At 46.8% G+C, this 19,742-nt stretch overlaps 1 long non-coding RNA gene and 1 pseudogene across 1 annotated transcript in view; one reads left to right on the top strand and one right to left on the bottom strand.

Moving 5' to 3' along the window:
* Positions 1 to 400: 400 nt before the first annotated feature.
* LOC144111374 (uncharacterized) overlaps positions 401 to 19,742 on the bottom strand; it is a 323,266-nt gene continuing 303,924 nt past the window's right edge. Inside the window, exons 3-4 of the long non-coding RNA XR_013310035.1 lie at positions 15,387 to 15,538; positions 401 to 589 (exon numbers count right to left, since the gene is read on the bottom strand). This is a non-coding gene — a long non-coding RNA (uncharacterized LOC144111374). The remainder of the gene's footprint in view (positions 590 to 15,386; positions 15,539 to 19,742) is intronic.
* On the top strand, positions 10,141 to 10,286 carry LOC144111693 (U2 spliceosomal RNA; annotated as a pseudogene).

Genomic DNA, 19,742 nt, shown 5'->3' with positions numbered 1-19,742 from the left:
TGTCGCAACAGGCAAGAGAAAGCTCTGAGAGGTGCCCTAAACCAGCTTGTCACCATTATGTTCAGACATTAGTGTCAAGCAAACCTGCATATATTATCCCTTGCAGGGAGCACTTTTGACTACAGGAAAGCTGTATGTTGTATATTTGGAACGTGCACCTAGACAGTGTGGCACATGTCACACCTGATTCTTGCACCTGAAACATTTGAAAGTGGTTCTTCCCTGTATAAGTACTCTTCCATGTAGACATAATGCAATCAGAAAAATCCAAGAATGCACATCAAACAGCTGCCACAGATTTAATCAAGCAAAGCTGTAATGCACACCTGGTCACATCTATTTTTAATTTTATTTCTTAGAGTTTCAACAAGGAAAACAATTCAACATGTACAGGTGCGGACATAAGTAAATGGAGCACGAAGTTTTGCTCTAAGTGCAGTTACGTCTTCTGTATGAAAAATGCAGAAACACTGACATTGCAGTTGCTGTTCATTCTGTCAAGCCTGCCGTTCCGCCTCAGACAGTTGGTTCCGAGGTCCACTCTTGTCTTCTGCAATCTGTTGGCGTCTTCTCATTGTTCTTCACCAGTCTGCCATGGGCCAGACCAGGTAACATACAGAAAAGCAAAAAACTGCTTTTGAGCTGAGTAGAAGCCATAGTTCTAGCACACTAAAAACAGAGCAAAAATACAAGGCACATAAGTTGAAGCATTATTTCCAGTAATGTTTGCGTTTACTATATGTTTAATTAAGAATGATTTAGGCTTTTCAGAATGATTTGAGCATGCACACATCACCTTGACAAAGACTGTACTCGGCCCCTCCGCTCAGTCAAAAGTATACAGTTGAAGGGGTCTGCTTGTGAGGCCTGCAGCAGGCTTAGTTATGCATCCTCAGCGACAGAAATCTCTCGAAAAGAGGAATGGTTTCGCGTCTCCAACCCTCCAAATCCTTACACTGCTAGAACAGCTTAGAAGCAAACTCCTTGGGCTGTATACTTAGAATGGGCGCTACACAATCAAAGGCAATGTCCCGGTGGACATCGCGATGGATAAGAAGGTACTGTGGCATATTAATTTTGAAGGTACCACGTTTCATCAGAAAAGGAAGCATGACCCTTTCAACCTTTGTTATAGGTTAGTTTTGTACTTTGCCAGTTTGCATAATTCACTACAGAATATGTGCGGAATTATATATGGGAAATACAGTAGGATGTGGGTATCTAAAAGTATTCAATGATTTTTTCCTAGGTATTTTGCAAGGATCTCGCCTGAGTTTTGCATGCCCTTTGATTGGCATTACCAGGGTAAATTGATTGAGGATTACTGCATCTGGAGCTGCACTGCGGAGATTCTAGCTGTCTTTCACAGCATGCGTGGGTGCATGCATTAGTTAAGGATGTATTCCACTGTAGATGGAAAGTGAACTTCTGGCCACATACTTGTGCTCTTGGACTCTTTTAATCTGCTTACTGGTAATTAGGTGGCAATAAGTCATAACGCCTTTTTAGGAGGGGGGGATGAAATAGCGACAAACTTGCCTGAGAACACTCGGTGCTGGGCGAGTTATCCAACGTGACGGTGAAAGGCCACTATGCGTGTCCGCAGCTTTTTTAATGTGTTAACAGTTGCTTGCTGTACATTTATTCTTCATTTGGAGAAGGCAGGTGCATTACAGGTTAATAGGTTTTTGATTACTTTATGCTGCGTTGCAGCAATATATAATGTAACTGGCTGTCCTCATGGTAGTGTTCTTTCAGGCGACATTGCTCAAATTTTCCTTTTGCCGTCCCAATAGGAGTGCGAAGTCTTCAGGCAATGGGCTTGCAGCTCCTGGCTCGCCGTGAGGATTATGAATTTCGGCTGAGGCAGGAAGAACTGGCACTAGGAAGACAGCGGCTGGCCCTCGAAGAAAGGAAACTAGCTCTCGAGGAAGAACGGCACCGCCTTGAAGTGCAACGCCAGGCAGAACAACATGATCATGTGCTTGCCCGCCTGGACAGGCTTGAGAGACTTCTCGAGAAAAAGAACACCTCGGGTGCTTGAGCAATGAACATCAAAAATGAATGGGTTGTCATGCTTCATTTTCACGTAGCTGTCAAGAGCAGCAGCGATGTGTGGAAGCCATCACTCAGGGTAAATCTTGAAGGAAGGCTCAGTTAGTCCTTGTAATTGGCAATGATGTGCAGACACGTAGTATAAGTACACTACTTAAAACAACGTAATGCCTTCAGCACTATTTTTACATTCTGAGTTTTAATTCAACTTTATTTTCCAGAAGATTCTGGTCGGCTATTTGAGCTTGACATGGCCCAGACAACCATTACTAGGCATGACTTCACACACACTGGCAGAAATATTCGTACACGTCAAAGAAATACTTTAAACGCATTAGAAGCATAACCCAACCAGAACAGGAAATGAAGGGAGCGCATAACACACATATGTCCACTAAGTTCATTAATATCAAAATATAAAGGAGATAAACATGAAAAATAGCAAGAATATGTATACAATCAACTGCTCAATAACAGCAATTCACATATACATTTTTGGGCTCTTATGCAACGTAAAAACAAGCGAAACAAGACTGCACAAAAACTAAGCTGAAAGAAGTTGAGGTTACATGATTACAAAGGGCACAGCACAGTGAGAACCTTTAGTCAAATAGACGGCCTTGGAATTGCCACCCAAGTGACGTGCTGAAGTACAGCATGCAAAGCCGAAAAGACCAGCACAGTCACCTGCTTGGCCGGCTTGAACGAACGGAAAATGTTTAGTAAATGCTGAGGAGCCCCGGTTTTTAAATAGGAAAAATAAAATTGTGTTGATTTGACACTGTGCACGTTTCGCCACGTGGCTCTCATAGGTGGTTTTCCATTTCATGCTTTGTTTTTAAAGTTTACACTCCACCAGGCCTTTTGTGTTTATTGTGCAAACACGACAGTAGGTACCACATCATTTGAGTGTGTAATTGCCCCCACTTCGCGCACTTTTGCGTGTGCTCCCAGACACCCTTAGAGCGTGTGGGGGTAGCGGTCTCGGTCACGAAGCAGATGCCCTCGACTCAGCTTGGCAAGCTCAGTCGGAGACCAGCTACCAAGTGACAAGGGGGTTGGTCGTTTGGTGCCCAGCTTTCGCCGGTCGCAAGCCAGAGAATGGTCAAGTAAAACTCTAGTTTGGGCGAGTTGGTTCATGTTGAAAGAAAAACTGGTAATGGCGCAAGAAACGGGGACACAAAAGGCACACAAAAGACAGGACTGACGCCAACTTACAACTGGGGTTTATTGCACCTAGCCTGCCTTTTATACCACAACCAAGCCATATCAACAAATGCGTAAACGTTGTACATATCAAACGGCAATTCATGCGAACACTGGCAACAAAGTAACGCTGATCACTACAGAATCTAATATACACAGAGCTTGGGAAGCCAACTTCTTTTCTGGCCAGCAGAAATAATAACAACATCATCCAAGGGGCATGACAAGTCCACACTATCAAATTATTAAACGCGTGAAGAAGGCGAAAAAGAGCACGAATTGAACGACAATGAGATAAAACCACGTGAAAAAAGATGACAATAATGAGGGATGAAGTCTGAAGATACAGCGCCTAGCGTCAAGTGATAAAAACTGAATATCATTCCTGTAAAAAACAGTCGTCTTAGCGTCTAAAAACTAAAAATTGTAAAACACCGAAAGAAAGGACGAAACGAGAGCACGAAACCAAGGGAAATCTGCGAACTACAAAAAGCCTTCTATAAAAGACGTCTCGGCACTGCTAAGAATAATGGAAGGCCTGCTAACGCATTTGTTTCCAGCTTTTTTGATGAAATATGCCTCAACAATCTCTCTCTCAGTTTATCTTTTCCACTCTTCAAAAATCTAGTTTTGTCGAATTCGGGACCCCGCCGCGGTGGCTCAGTGGTTAGGGCGCTCGACTACTGATCCGGAGTTCCCGGGTTCGAACCCGACCGCGGCGGCTGCGTTTTTATGGAGGAAAAACGCTAAGGCGCCCGTGTGCTGTGCGATGTCAGTGCACGTTAAAGATCCCCAGGTGGTCGAAATTATTCCGGATCCCTCCACTACGGCACCTCTTCTTCCTTTCTTCTTTCACTCCCTCCTTTATCCCTTCCCTTACGGCGCGGTTCAGGTGTCCAACGATATATGAGACAGATACTGCGCCATTTCCTTTCCCCAAAAAACCAATTATTATTATTATTATTCGGGACGGCACTTAGAACAGCTATTGCAGTGGTCAACGAGGAAGCTCCTTTCGTTGTTGCGCAAGTTTCGGGAATGTTCACTTGCACGCTCATTAAAACAACGACCTGTTTGCCCGATGTAAACGAGGCCACAGCTAAGCGGTATCTCATAAACCACTTGTGTCCTGCATTGCGTGAACGTTTTTTGGTGTTTTATGGTGCAAGCCGGCCGCTTTTCTCTGTTGGTCATGGCACAATGTCTTGAAAGCTTACAAGGCGCGGTGAATACAACCTGAACATTGTGTCTGCTCGCTATTTTCTTAATATTATGCGACACCTTGTGAATATACGGTATTACTGTTACTGATGAATGCGAAACCGGCTCCCTGATGCGAGTGAGTTGCTTAAGTTTCTGCAAAAGCATTTCGCAAACCGGCGAAATTAGACAAAGCGGATAACCTGCCTGTTTTTGCGTTTCAACTTGAGTTCGAAAGCTTGTTGACAACATGTGGGGGCAGGATTTGTTTAAGGCAGATTGCAGGGAGTTAAAAACAATCGCGCGTTTCACAAGCTTTGAATGAGCGCTGTCAAATGGTAGCAAGCCTTTCTTAGAACGCGGGTTGCACATCCAACAGAGACGTTTTTCCGGAAACAATAACTTGATATCTAAAAACTGGAGTTGGCCGTCCGTAGGGACCTCCTTGGTAAACGTGAGACCCTGGCCGTGGCTTGAGAAAACGGACACAATCCTCGTGACGGCAGCGTCTAAATCCTGTTCCGGATTGTCCTTCATAATGACCAAGATATCGTCGACATAGCTGTGTAGGAAACTACATGAGGGTCACAGACATGTCTGCTGATGTCCGCTCCTACCACTGAAAGGAAGATGTCGCAAAGGACAGGTGCAACAGAAGAGCCGATGCAGATTCCTTTCTTCTGGACGTAGAACTTTCCCTCGTAGGAAATTGCGGTGGATTTCAAGTAGAATTCTAATAGCGTAATGAAATTATCAGTGCTTATTCCAGCGGCATTTTGGAAGGGAACTTCTCCTGTAGATAGAGTTTTATCCCTGACCGCTCTTAGGAGTCCTTAGTGAGGAACCGAGTAGTACAGTTCCTCTATGTCAATGGAGAACGCGGTGTACTTGTGGGCGGGCAAAGCCTCTAAATGCTTAATAACGTCCGATGAACTGCGCACAAGGAAAGGGTCATCGGTTACCAGGGTGCCAAGGTTTGCCTGGAGGTAGCGGCTAACGAGACGTTGCCAAGTTCCTTTTTCTGACACTATGGTGCGCAGCGGAAATCCAGGCTTGTGGGTCTTTACAGTGAAGAACACTTCAAGAAATCCTTCCTTTTCACCCTTTGCCAATTTCTTAATGCCTTCTAGATGGAACTCTTCTAGGATTTGAAGAGCTTCTTTTTGTTTTCGAACTTTAAACGGGACCTGTTTGAAGTTTTTGTGAATTGCAGTCAATGGCTTTTCACGGAATACACCAGCGGACAGGAGAGCAAAGCCACCCTCCTTATCAGCCTGTAGCGGTACGAGATCATTGTCCTTTAGTGCAGTTGAAAGCTTCTGCAATGGCGGCTTTTTCGAACGACAGCCATGTGCTGTGGCCTTCAGGCAAGCAACGCCGTCGCTTATGATTCTTCCTTTTTCCTGGTCTGGGGCATTGCTAGCCACCCTTCTTACCATGGTACGTAGCTCTTGACGCTGAGCACAAGGAGCCAGGCTGAACTTTGGGCTTTTTTCCAAAATCCGTTGGACTTTTTCAGGCACAACTGCATTTCCTAGCATGGTAAGCTGCCTGGGGCTTTCAGCAGGCGGCCTCTTTTCACGGGGAATAAGGCTCAAAAGAGCACGCTGCCAGAGAAACTCTGTAGAACTTGCCGCCATACGCTTCATCTCTTGAAAACGCCGGTTTTCCTTGGCAGGTTTACTTCCTACCACAACGAGGACACGAAGCCAATCTTGGTACATTCGTACTTGCCTCCAGTACTCAGACTTGAGTATCTTGCAGACGCGCCTGACGTGCCCCCAAGATGGCTGCAGAACACCGAATAATGACTAAACCTCCAAAGGAACTATTTTCCGTTTCAAGCAATAGGAGACCACTCGAGACTGGCACGTTAAGACGGCAATCAGGTTGAGACACGTAATGGCAGGTTCGGTGCGGAAGATTCGAAAGAGGAAAAGGCCCGTTGTAGGAGAAATATGGTCAAGTAAAACTCTAGTTTGGGCGAGTTGGTTCATGTTGAAAGAAAAACTGGTAATGGCGCAAGAAACGGGGACACAAAAGGCACACAAAAGACAGGACTGACGCCAACTTACAACTGGGGTTTATTGCACCTAGCCTGCCTTTTATACCACAACCAAGCCATATCAACAAATGCGTAAACGTTGTACATATCAAACGGCAATTCATGCGAACACTGGCAACAAAGTAACGCTGATCACTACAGAATCTAATCTACACAGAGCTTGGGAAGCCAACTTCTTTTCTGGCCAGCAGAAATAATAACAACATCATCCAAGGGGCATGACAAGTCCACACTATCAAATTATGAAACGCGTGAAGAAGGCGAAAAAGAGCACGAATTGAACGACAATGAGATAAAACCACGTGAAAAAGATGACAATAATGAGGGATGAAGTCTGAAGATACAGCGCCTAGCGTCAAGTGATAAAAACTGAATATCATTCCTGTAAAAAACAGTCGTCTTAGCGTCTAAAAAACTAAAAATTGTAAAACACCGAAAGAAAGGACGAAACAAGAGCACAAAACCAAGGAAAATCTGCGAACTACAAAAAACCTTCTATAAAAGACGTCTCGGCACTGCTAAGAATAATGGAAGGCAGGCCTTCAGCGTTACTTTGTTGCCAGTGTTCGCATGAATTGCCGTTTGATATGTACAACGTTTACGCATTTGTTGATATGGCTTGGTTGTGGTATAAAAGGCAGGCTAGGTGCAATAAACCCCAGTTGTAAGTTGGCGTCAGTCCTGTCTTTTGTGTGCCTTTTGTGCCCCCGTTTCTTGCGCCATTACCAGTTTTTCTTCCAGAGAATGGGTCGGAGCCAATGGTTCACAAAACAAAACAAAGTTTATACAGCAAAGGCGATACAGAGGATTTCACTATCACTCGTACGAGCAGATACGAAGTGATTTGAAAATACAATGCAATCGTGCAAAGTAGCAATAGAGAGAGATACAATTCAACAAAATCTTTGCACCTAAAGTGCACTAACACAGAGAGAGACAAATAATGAAAACACAATTTATTCCCCGGGCACTGCGACAGTCCGACGACCTGAGGACCACGACGGGGCCGATCCGCAGACTGGCGCACGTTGCCTTGCTGGTCCGTGGCTGGGTGAGTGGTGTTTTCCCCCGAGTCGAGCGGGCGCGCTTCTCGGAAGCTTAAACGGCGGCTCGGACTAAAAGACAGTAGTAAGTGGATGAAAAGGGAAGAGGAAAGGAAAATGCACGGGCCTGTGACTGGTGTTAAAACACCACCACCACTGCCGGCGTGCAGATAGAGAGAAGGATAGGTAGGGTTTCAGAGGAAGAAGGAAGAACGCGCGCGCAGGGGCGCGCGGCGTTCTCTCTAAAAGACAGCGGTTGAAGTCCGTCCTTTATAGGCGCAGTCCACGTCTGTTCTTCGCGCCATGGCAGGCGCGCACATACACACAGCTTCAACTGCACAAACTCCTCCTTGCGCCGGACGCGCGACCCCATTGGTCGAGCGCGGAGCCAGCCTTCCAGAATTTCGGATGCGAAGTCGCCGGCGAGAGAGCGAAGGGGAGAGGGTATCACTTTAGCGCAGTCAAGGTTACGCCCTCTCCGTAGACGATGAGTAGAAACTACTCAGACATTTTAGAGAAATCGCCGCCGTGCGTGGCTATGTTTACTTTGGCACCGTGCCGGCGAGCTGAGTGGAAAGGGAAACAGAACACTCAAAGTTACGCGCTCTCCGGGGATACTTCCCCGCTGTTTTTGTTTTATTTTACCGCGCGCGGGCGCGATTTCTTACGCGCAGCGCCGGTTTTTTCGGAGATGCGCCGAATTTTGTGACAGTAATACTTGCCTGCGTGTCCTCGTCACCGGCCTACAGTTAGGAAACAACGTGCGTAAGACACTACTCGAAGGAAATTTTGAGCAGCGTAGATTGAGTACTCACTGGTGACAGACACACCGACAGGTATTACATACTCAAATAATGATACGTACTGTAGTGTTTGCTTAAGAGCCACAAAGGACCTGCTGCAGTGGAAACTGCAAAAACGAAGCTTGCAATGAAAAAGCCAATCACAGTACACGCTCGTGTGAAGCACAGCGAGGTGTCAAGTACACTTCAAGTGACGGTGGTTCCTGGTCAAAATATAGCGACACTTGGGCACTGTATAGGCATGTGTGGCAATTAGCCAGCAAAGCACTTGCCTTAAATATACGTGACACATTTTGGAGAAAGAGCTGATTTTTTTTAAATCCACGAAAGCAAACAACTATTTTTCCTAAGCCCCATTCTACCGCCTGTATCACAGCGCTCATTGACTCATTAAAATCATACTGCTGTGCTGTTAAGTGGGCACCACCATATGGCTTCAGCAGGAGGGGTCGCAGTGGATATGCCAGGTCTCGATATGTGGAATAGCTACGTCCTTGCACAAGTTTTTGTAGCTTCGCATACACATTGCTCCTCCCGAAGTTACCTGCAAGGGCATAAAAAATGGTACATTCAGACAAGCTTAGATGACACCTAGCTTCAAGCTGCAGGTACAGGTAGACCAGCTTGTTGAGCCAGCTAGTGTTTTACTTCTGCTAGTTGCACGCTTACAGGCGTCATGTTTGCTGCCGGAATAAGAGCCATCCAACTGGCAGATTATGCCATTTGGGCACATAATGACCTGGTACTTCAGGGCATGAAAGCGTTTGTGGCCACTGAAATACAGCTTCTGGTCCCTGGACGGCCGGCATATTGCACGCGCCGTGCCGTCAATAAACCCCCAGAAGTTCCTAAGTGGGGCTCCTTTTGCGTGGATAGCCTAAAACGAAAGGGCGAGTATGTAAGAAATTTTCAGGACCACAGAAATCCCCTAGATTTTACTTACTTGCGAGAACTTCTCCAAAGTGTTAAGATCAAGCCACGCGTGGTTGTTCACGTCGTCCAACAGATGAAAGAACCTTTCATCGATGTGTTGCAGAACGGCACTCGTGACCGATGAAATTGTGGAGCTGTGCCGCCAGAAAAAGTTTTCTACTTTGAGGAGCCGGTTGGGGTATGCGAAGCGACGTAGAGTGATACAAAGGGCCTCGTCCCCAGGCACTGTAACCCTTTGAGGAGTTGTCACAGCCTCGGAAATGAGCAACGCTCTTTGCAGCCTGTTTAAATCACTTTTTTTTTTTAATCGGAAGCAAGTCCGGAATACGCCAATGTCCATAGCGTCAATATTCAGTAGGCCGTGTATGGAGAGAGGGTCCCGGCGGTTTTCTCCGAGTACTTCTACAAGTCCTCGATCTCGGACCACTCCAGCTGGGAAAGCAGAAGTGGGTCCTGAAGAATGCTCTTGGGCATAGTGGAGACGCAGCAGACGGTGCCAGAGACGGTGTCAGAGCCCGAAACTCGCGAAAAACCAACGTTTTAAAAAACTCACGGGCGGCATTCACGACGATCGCACAAGAAAGGGCTTGCGAGCAAGGCCTTGGCTTGACTCGCACTGGCACATATTTTTTAAAAACAAAGCCCTAATTGCTAAAATCAGTGCGCGGTTTTTATCAAGCAATGCATATTTAATATTACAAGATATTTGTATATTCATACGTAAAAACAGCAGTATCTATTCATTGCCTTTTCCCGGTAGGTCCGAATACGAATACTAGGCGGCGCAGCCGGACTCCTCGCTTGTGCGAGCGGAAAACACGCGGCGCTAAAACTCATTTCTTGCGTGACGCTCTGCTAGCGCTCCGCTCGGGTCTGGATGTTGAACTAATTTTTGAAATCGGACGGAGTGCTTGAGGCTCGCCTCACCTCTGCCACGGGTTGACCCGGCATTGCAGTGCCGCTGGGACCAGCCCACTAAAAAAAAAAAAAAAATACTCGTGCTACACGGGCGCTTCGAATGCCTTCCAACCGAATGCCATTCGGCTCGACTGCCGAACTTACGCTGCTACACGAAATTTTTCGACGGCATTCGGTTCAGATGCCATTCGAGTCGACGGAGCTCCGCAGAGACATTCCAGATTTTGGAATGCCTTCGAAACGCGAACACAGCACGAACCGGCCAATAGGCGTTGCCGCCGCCATCGCTTCGCACCGCCCACAGCCGCGCGTCTGCTTTCGGCTCTGTGGCTGCTCATTTTGATACCCGCTGCTCGCTTTTTCCGGCTCTTTGCTTAGCAAATAGCTCGTGTTCTGTCTACGTAAGTGCTTGAAGGTAATAGTACACCAATGAACATTTACCGCATGGGTATGAAATTTCTCCAGCAGTGCGCCGATGAGGACGGCTATTATTTACATCTATTATGATGAGGACGGCTATTATGATGAGGACGATTATGATGAGGACGACGATGAGGACGGCTATTATTTACATCAGCTATTGTTTACATCGCTGCCTACGACCAGCTAGCGCTCGTTTTCATGACATAAAACGCATTCCGCGCTTTAGTTCTATTAAATAAGCTCATCTCATGTGTACCGATTTCACCCGTGCTTGTTAACGCAATGCGACAATCTGTTGGGAGGAAGCGCCGTATCGCTCGCCTGAAAAACACTTGCCAGCTGGGCTGCTGACATCGCCTACGACCGGCGCTTGTCGCTAACTGTCCCGATTTCCTCCGACACGATCAGTAGTTTATTTTAAACTGCTTTATTCAGAAGTATGATTGGCGACCATTCGCGGTAATTAAAACGGCATAACTTGTTATCCACAAAATAGTAACGGCGACGACTGCTCCTGACCCTAGTGCTCGGCGGCCTGGGTCACACCGGCGCTTCCCGTTCATCGAATGCGCACCCTGCGATGTGAGCGATAGTTGATTTCAGATCACTGTTCTCAAAACTACACTCGTTGATCATTTGCATTCGCTAAAACTTGTGAATTCGCTCTTCACAACCGCCGAATTCACAGACGTAAACCTGCGGACTCACTAGGCCTATAGTCGCCGCGGAAGGGAAGGGAGTCGCCATCGATTAAAATTAATTTGGCAAGCGCTTATAGCTGGTGAGTGTTCGAATGCGCACATGTGAAATATACCCGTTAATTTCGCTTGTTAGCTATATGGATAAGGTAGAAGGGCGAATATATTCACACCGTCGCCTCATCAGCGTGTTTTCGCTCAGCCGCCGGCCTGCCGAGGACATGAAGGCTGACAGTCCGCCGTTCGGATTCCTCGGTGTCGTTGGCCTCAAAAACTTGTCCCACTACAATCATATATGCTGCTGTTGACCGTGGCAGTGTCGTTGTCGCACTAGTGTGACCACCGCCGTCGTCGTCATCGTACACTGAAAACGAGCTGAGGAATTTTCAAATGCGCTTGGAAAGCGTCGTGTAGCGCCGCGGAAGTCGGTCGAGTCCGAATGCCATTCCAAGTCTCGAATGCCGTTCGACTCAGATGTCATTCGAACGTGCCCGTGTACCACAGGTATAATAAGCCTGGCGCCGGTCCACGGGGCGCTTGCACCCGTCCTTGTCCGACGGTCGGTTTCAAACACCACCGCCCCCTCCCCCAGCCGAGGCGTCTGCCAAGCCACAAGGCCACTCGTTGCCTCCCACCCTCCTTCCCTGTTCCTTAAAACTGGAGAGGGATATCCTCCCTCTACACATTGCCACCAGTCGCCCCCTCCTCCTTGTCCAACTCTCCGTCTTCTCGCTTACAAGTGGAGAGGGTTATTTCCCTCCGCTTTGCCGCCTACAACCGAAGCAGGTGGCACTGTGAACGCCGACGACGACGGCGCAAAACTGAGGAGTGAGCTCGTGAAAGTTCATAACGGAAAAATACAGCGCAGAAAAGTCTGCAGACGAGAAGAGAGAGATAGACAGGTCTTCCGTCTTTTGAGCGGTATTTTTTCCAACATGAACTTATTCCAAATCGCCCAACTGAACGTTCTAGTAGTAAAAGCTGACGCTTTAAAATTTGCCCGCCAGTGCATGCAAACTCGTGACGGCCTCACCGCGTCTGAGATCCCCGCAAAAACTCAAGTATTTTACTAATGAAATCGGTCGGTAATAGCGACACCTGTCTATAGTTTTTTTGTTGCTATTTCTCAGTTTATTAAAACCTATGTTTTCGGTGAAAGTAGTCCGCGATTAGAGCGCGATGCATTCTTTTCGGTCATTTTAAAGCTGGGACCGTCGTATGGCCAAGAAATGGTTTTAGTATTGACACTATCACACTGCAGAATTTATAAAGGACTGCTTTGTATTGTGGCACAAAATATTCATTTGGAAAGCTAGTGGAACCGAGTAACCAACAAAATCCCTCCAGTACAAAACTGATATTTATGTTAGGTTAGTGGCAGTAAAGAGCAATGGGAGTGCGAAATTCGCTTAAGCTCACTTCGCATGAAAACGCCAAGCAGTCAGGCTCAAACTGCTCGCTCAGTTAAAGACAGGGTTGAAAAGACAACAAATAATTTTTTTCGTAACAGCAGTGCCTGCCGTCGCAGAGTGCACGGCAGCTTTCACGCCAATGTACTACGTCTAACTGTAGCTGAGCTCAATGGCGACCTTCGTAGCCTAGCTGTGAACCTTGAGCCAGAACTGCGGAGAATTGCGAACAAAAGAAAGACAGGGCAGAGAGGTTGGTCAGATGGCTCTTGATAATCACAAAGTGAACAAGAAAGGTAAAACCACAGGGTTTTATCTCCCTTGTTCAATTTGCGATCACTGGGAAGACAACGTAGTTAAAAGCCTTGACAGCCAAGAATTCAATTAGTTCTGGCTTTCCTCAGTGCGGACACACCAGACGGCCGTCCCCTCGAGTTACGCTTCTCCTCACAAACTTTCCACAAAAATATGAACAGGCGTTCATACCACGTGATGCGACAAATATGCATTATAAGTATTGACTGCACTCTTAAATCTCTTTTAGATTAATCGTCTTAGCTTTGCATCTTTGAATTTGATTTTGTCATCGCTTTTTCATTCCACTGAAGCGTGGGCTTCTGTAGTGTGCAGGCGGAAGTAGATTCGGGGGTGGGACAGTTTTTAAAACCAGACAGTCCGGAGGCGCTCCTTCCAGAGGGTACTCCGGAAGCGACACCTTCAGGTAGCGGATTACACACACACACACACACACACACACACACACACACACACACACACACACACACACACACACACACACACACACACACACACACACACACACGCGCGCACGCACACACACACACACACACACACACACACACACACACACACACACACACACACACACACACACACACACACACACACACACACACACACACACACACACACACACACACACACACACACACACACACACACACACACACACACACACACACACACACACACACACACACACACACACACACACACACACACACACACACACACACACACACACACACACACACACACACACACACACACACACACACACACACACACACACACACACACACACACACACACACACACACACACACACACACACACATGTTGTTCCAACGCAGCAAGCGCCACGTACGGCGCGAAAACGACGAAGGCACAGCGGAAATGTGAGCTCTGCTATTCGCTAGCGAGATGTAACCTCGCGGGAAGGCATCCAACGAGTTCGCTCAGTCCGGCCTCGGAGCGTCGCCCCAGTCCTGCAGCGGGCCAACAGTAACCTCGCTGCTGGGTCGGGTGTTGTAGACTGTAGTGCAGCCCGCCCGAGGAACACCTCGTCTGTCGATAGCAGACTTTCTACCATTAATGAAGGTAGCTTATCTGTCACAACATCGTCGCGTTTCTTTGTTCCCATGAGCATGGCTCCTCGCGGCCGGACTGTACCCTGTTGCTCTAGAAATTGAGCCGCAAGGCCTCTCCCACATCTCTCCAATTGGCACTGCCCTGTGCCAGCTGCGGTCACCCAATCGCCGCAAACTTCTCAATTTCTTCTGTCGCCCGCTGCTACGCTTGCCTTCTCTTGGAAACCACTCCGTTACCCTTAAGGACCAGCGGTTATCTTGCCTTCGCATTACATGCCCTGCCCAAGCCCATTTCTTCCTCTCGATTTCCACTAGGAGGTCATTAACCCGCATTTGTTCCCTCACCCGCTCTGCCTGCTTCCGCTCTCTTAACGTTACACCTATCATTCTTCTTTGCATAGAATTCAGTAGTTGTACGCATTTCTTCCGCGTTTTCTTGTTACCCAGTGATCCTGTTTTTCTCTGTGAATTTTTGTGCATTCTCCAGTGCAGTGCACAAGTTGCTGTCTAACGGCTTTCGATGTGTGATCTGGTGCCGTCAGTGTGCGCGCTGATGTTGCCAACTTAATTTAATAACGTTTACTCTAACTGAAATATTTTACAGGTCTAACCAACAAGCTCACGTCGAGTCGAGGGCACCTCCTGAGAGACCGGAACCGCTACCCCCGTACGCTCTAAGGTTGTTTAAATCCAGTGGAGGTGCATATGGGACAAGCTTTTACCGCGACGCGGCCACTACGTCAGTCTCGTGCGTTGTGCTCCTCAAGGTCTTGGTCCCTCGCTACTTCCGCGGGTCCGAGAGGGCCGCCGCCCCCTTCCTGGGGGTGCTGCCCGCCTTCTCCTCGGTTTCGCTCTGTCGCTGCCTTTCTAGAGCTGCCGAGCCCTGCGGTAAAAGCTTGTCCTCCCTGCGTGGAGGGAGCCTAACCGATTCTGGAGGCATTTTCAATAAAGTTGTTCTCTCTCTCTGCACATGGGGCTAGAAGCTATGGGAACGTGCATGATTCAAGGTGTATTGTGACTGCGATTTGTGCGACGGGATGGCTTACGAGTTCGTGTCTGGCGTAGCAGCATTTTTGGGCAAGTACTGCTGAAATATGTCAGGGCAAAGAACATAGTATCAAGAAGGCGAGCTGAGGAGTGGCCACGATGCGAATACCTCGACGAGGTTTCGACAAAGTGCAGTTCTCGACGCGCCACGACCATCGTAAATGGGCTAGCTGTTAGAGTACAGGAGGAGCTCACCTTGCTGCTGCGTCCAGCCGGCGAAGGCGAACAGCGCACCAGACGCCAGCGCCGCCACGCATGTGACGGCGAGGAAAAGGCCGCACTTCCAAGGAGCCGCCGGAAGCCACAAGGAGACCCGAGACTCCTGCTGCTGCTGTCCCGGACGTTCACTGCGAATTAGCGCATGGAATAGGGCCCAATGTGACTAGGCATCTGGCTGCGATAGAGTTGTTGAGGGTGCTCTATGATATATTTTGAAGTCGTGGCCGTGAAGGCAAGGATGCTTCACCACGGTGGACTATATACGCTTAAACGTATAAGCGCTGCCTGACAGTTATGCAAGGCCTTTTGGCCAGTAATAAGGGAATAATTACTCACTGGCATCCACTCAAGCGCAGCCATCGGCTGCAAAAGAGAGCTGCACAGCTTTCTCGGAAACTTCACAGTTAAAGAAAAAAAAATGAATGCCAATGAGTAATTACTCCATTATAACAAATATTTCTGCACCTTGGGGGATTCCCCTAAACATTTTACCAGCCTCTTGGCCTGTAACTGCCCGGCATTGAAAACATCTGATAAAAATAAAACTTGTATAATTCCGTTCTAAACAGTACCTTCAATGAGGATATGTAAAATACTGGAAGGCTTCTTTAAAGCAATTAATTTAAGCTAATTTCGATGATTTCTCAATATAAAAGACGATGAGAAAAATTCAAAACTGCTCAATCGCCTGCAAGAGCAGCATCACAACCAAAAACATTTTAAGCCGTTTTGCCATCATTGCTAGCTTTGGATAAATATCTTTCAGACGGCCGTCCAGAGCTCTAGAAGCTTCTAGTATGACCTTAAATTGAAAAATATATTTCGAAACACTGTTTCTTCAAGTATGTTAGCAAATAATGTTGTTCTGCGAGCAGAAATCAGAAGTGTTCTCACAGGCCACACGTGCAGCATCAGAGAGAAAATCATACTATCTAACCGCCTTACGGAACGCATCAGAAACAATTCCGTTGCGGCAAAAGAAACACGCAGCAGCAAATGATTTCTTCGGCCTGTCTATGGGCACGGCGGCCCTACCGGCATGCGGTGGAATAATCATTTTGCCTTCATTGTGCAGATGGTCATCGGAGCGCTGCCTCCGACCAGCGCCAGCATCAGCCGCTTGCCCGAGGAAAATGCCTTCGATCGCGGAATCACCATCGCCAAGTTCCACGTGCGAGACGCGCTGACACCGCATCTGGATGTTAACTGGCTACACCGATCGTCACCGGGCACATTCGCGGACCACTGCACGCACGGATCGCTACCAGCGCCACCGCAGATCAACAGTATATACTGCCTCCCCGAACATCACGCTGTCACTGGGCACGGCGGCACTACCGGCATGCGGTGGAATAATCATTTTGCCTTCATTGTGCAGGTAAGAAAAGAATTTGGAAATTGTTACCGTTCAGCTGACCGCTTTCTACTAGTGCTGCCGTGCCCGCAGCTTCAGAGTATAGTGCACGATACTGCACTGTTTCTTGGAAAATTGTTGCTCTTAGGAGGTGATGTGGAAACTAACCCTGGCCTGAACTTGCGCAGATTGCAAAACAACTAAAGGACATTGCTTGCGACATAAAAGACATAAAAGAAAAACGACTCACAGAAATAGATAAGAAACTGGATGCATTGTCAGTGTTAGAAACCAAGATTACGTCTTGCCAGAATAAAGTTTCCCGCATGACTAAAATTATTGATACACTAGAAAGACGGATTAACAATTTGGAAAACCGGAGCAGAAGATCGAATCTAATAGTGTATGGCCTAGAAGAGGAGAATGAAGAGAACAGAGAAACTCTAGAGCAGGCTGTTAACAAAAAAATTATTCAAGATACTCTGGGGCTTGACCAGGTCGCCATCGAACGAATTCATAGATTAGGACGACCAGAGAGCAACAAAATCCGCCCGGTTATCTTTAAACTATTAGATTCGAGACAGAAGACAGCTATATTGAAGAACGGTCGGAAGCTAAAGGACACAAGATTCTGTATTGGCGAAGATTTTTCCCCCAGAATTCGTGAAAGCAGGAAAAATTATTTGGGCGAGCGCGAAAGAAGAACGCGAAAGAAAAGAAAAGGTGTCTTTGGCCTTCGGCAAGTTATTCATCAACGGCCGTGCATATGTCTGGGACTATGAGAAGAATAATCGAGTACCTCTGAGAGAACGTGATGGGAAGACCAACCAACCACCGCTGGAAAAAAACCCTACCGATCTAAGCCCACCAATGACTCGACGCGGAGCACGGTCAAAGAATTGACGGTTATCAACATCAATGCGAGAAGCGTTATAAATAAAGTCGAATCGCTAGAGACTGTTCTGCTTGAGTACGAACCAGATATAGTTGCGATTACTGAAACCTGGCTCTCCCAAAATGTCAGCGACGATGAAATTGCTCCACCGAACTACGAACTTGTCCGAAAGGATCGCGCCTCCCGCGGTGGTGGCGTGGCACTTATGATACAAAAGCGCATCCCATTTGTCATGCTTCCTGAAGTAACCGGCGCTAAAGCTGTTTTCTGCAAAGTTATTTTCAACAACAGCAACATTATAATTGGCAGCTTCTACAGAAGCCCTTCTTCTGGACACGAATGCATATCGGTAATTCAAGATTTCCTCCAGCAATACTGTTGTAACTCACGAATCATTCTAATGGGCGATTTTAACCTACCAGATGTCGACTAGACTACCATGCATCACACTTCAGTTATCTCCGACGCAGTAATTAATTTGATGATAAACTTTAACCTCCATCAAATAGTTTTCGATCCTACACGCGTACAAGGCTCAACAAAAAACATTCATGATTTGAATTTAATCAGAGAACATTTCCCCGTCCATCGTGTTGCAACCCACGTCATCGAAGGCATCTCAGACCATAAAATCCCAGTTTGTGAATTACCGCTACAGTGCATCATGACATGCCACTGTCCAACCACCACCATAAAAAACTTTGCAAAGGCACACGACGCAGCGATCCTAACTTATCTCGCCCATGAATTCGACAGCTTTGCCGAGAGCGCATCAGACAGATCTACAAACATAGACGCTACATGGCTTATCTTTAAACGCGCTGTACAGTACTGTATGGCTAACTTTGTCCCGCTCAAGATCAAACGCATCGCTAAAAATAACCCTTGGATCACTAGAGACGTCATTCACGCGCAGCGTCAAGTAAAGAGGTTACGCAAAGCTATCAAGACCAAAGGTGGTAGTCATTTGAGGAAATCTAAATTAAGCAGTGCCGTTGAAAAGCTCAAGCAGGTCACGAAACAAGCGATAGACTACTACTTCAATGTAACTTCCCCAAGTTTTTTGAGAAATAATCCACACAGGTTTTGGAGCCATTTTCGTGGCCATAAAACGGTGCAGTCCGGTCTCTCTGTAGAAGATAAGGACAATACTGCTAATATGTACAACGATTTCTTCTTTTCAGTCTTTACTAAAGATAACGGCATCATCCCCGACTCCTGCAATTTGCCCCTGCTAAATATTGAACCTCTCAGAATTACCGATGACGGGATTTTCAATCTTCTGCTGAACCTAGATCCAAAAAAATCAACAGGTCCGGATGATATTCCAAATGAGTTTTTAAAAAGATAGGCCGAATGGTGTAGCAAGTACCTTGGTACTATTTTTCGCAAGTCTATTTCATCTTCAAGGCTGCCCAGAGACTGGAAAATGGCAAAGATCATACCTATTCATAAATCAGGGGACACTACCTCACCCTCAAACTATAGGCCAAGCTCTCTTACAAGCACATCATGTAAAATTTTGGAACACATAATTTCGAAGCACATAACCTCATTCGAGGAGCGCAATAGTATATTAACACCCCATCAGCATGGATTCAGACGCGGGTTATCAACCGTTACTCAACTAACAGAGGTTGTACACGATCTAGCACTTAATATTAATAACTGTAGCCAGACAGACATAATATTGCTCGATTTCTCAAAGGCATTTGACTCTGTATCACACAATAAGTTGCTAGGAAAACTAAAAACTGTTATCGGGGAAGGCGAATTACTATCTTGGTTAGAAGATTTTGTCAAATCGGTCTCAGTTCGTGGTTTTTGAGTATGTTTCATCTAAAACAGTTCCAGTAACGTCGGGCGTTCCTCAGGGATCAGTCCTTGGTCCATTGTTATTTTTGCTCTTCATCAATGACATAACTAATGACATTGATTGCAGCATTAAGCTCTTCGCAGATGACTGCATTCTTTACAAAACAATTAACAACCGCGAAGACCATCTGTCGTTAAACAGTTCTCTAAAAAAATAACAGAATGGTGTAATACGTGGCAAATGACAATAAACACTAAAAAATCCGTT

The sequence above is a fragment of the Amblyomma americanum genome, chromosome 11, assembly GCF_052857255.1.
Source record: "Amblyomma americanum isolate KBUSLIRL-KWMA chromosome 11, ASM5285725v1, whole genome shotgun sequence".
Taxonomy (NCBI): domain Eukaryota; kingdom Metazoa; phylum Arthropoda; class Arachnida; order Ixodida; family Ixodidae; genus Amblyomma; species Amblyomma americanum.
This window is presented reverse-complemented; position numbering and strand designations above follow the sequence as displayed.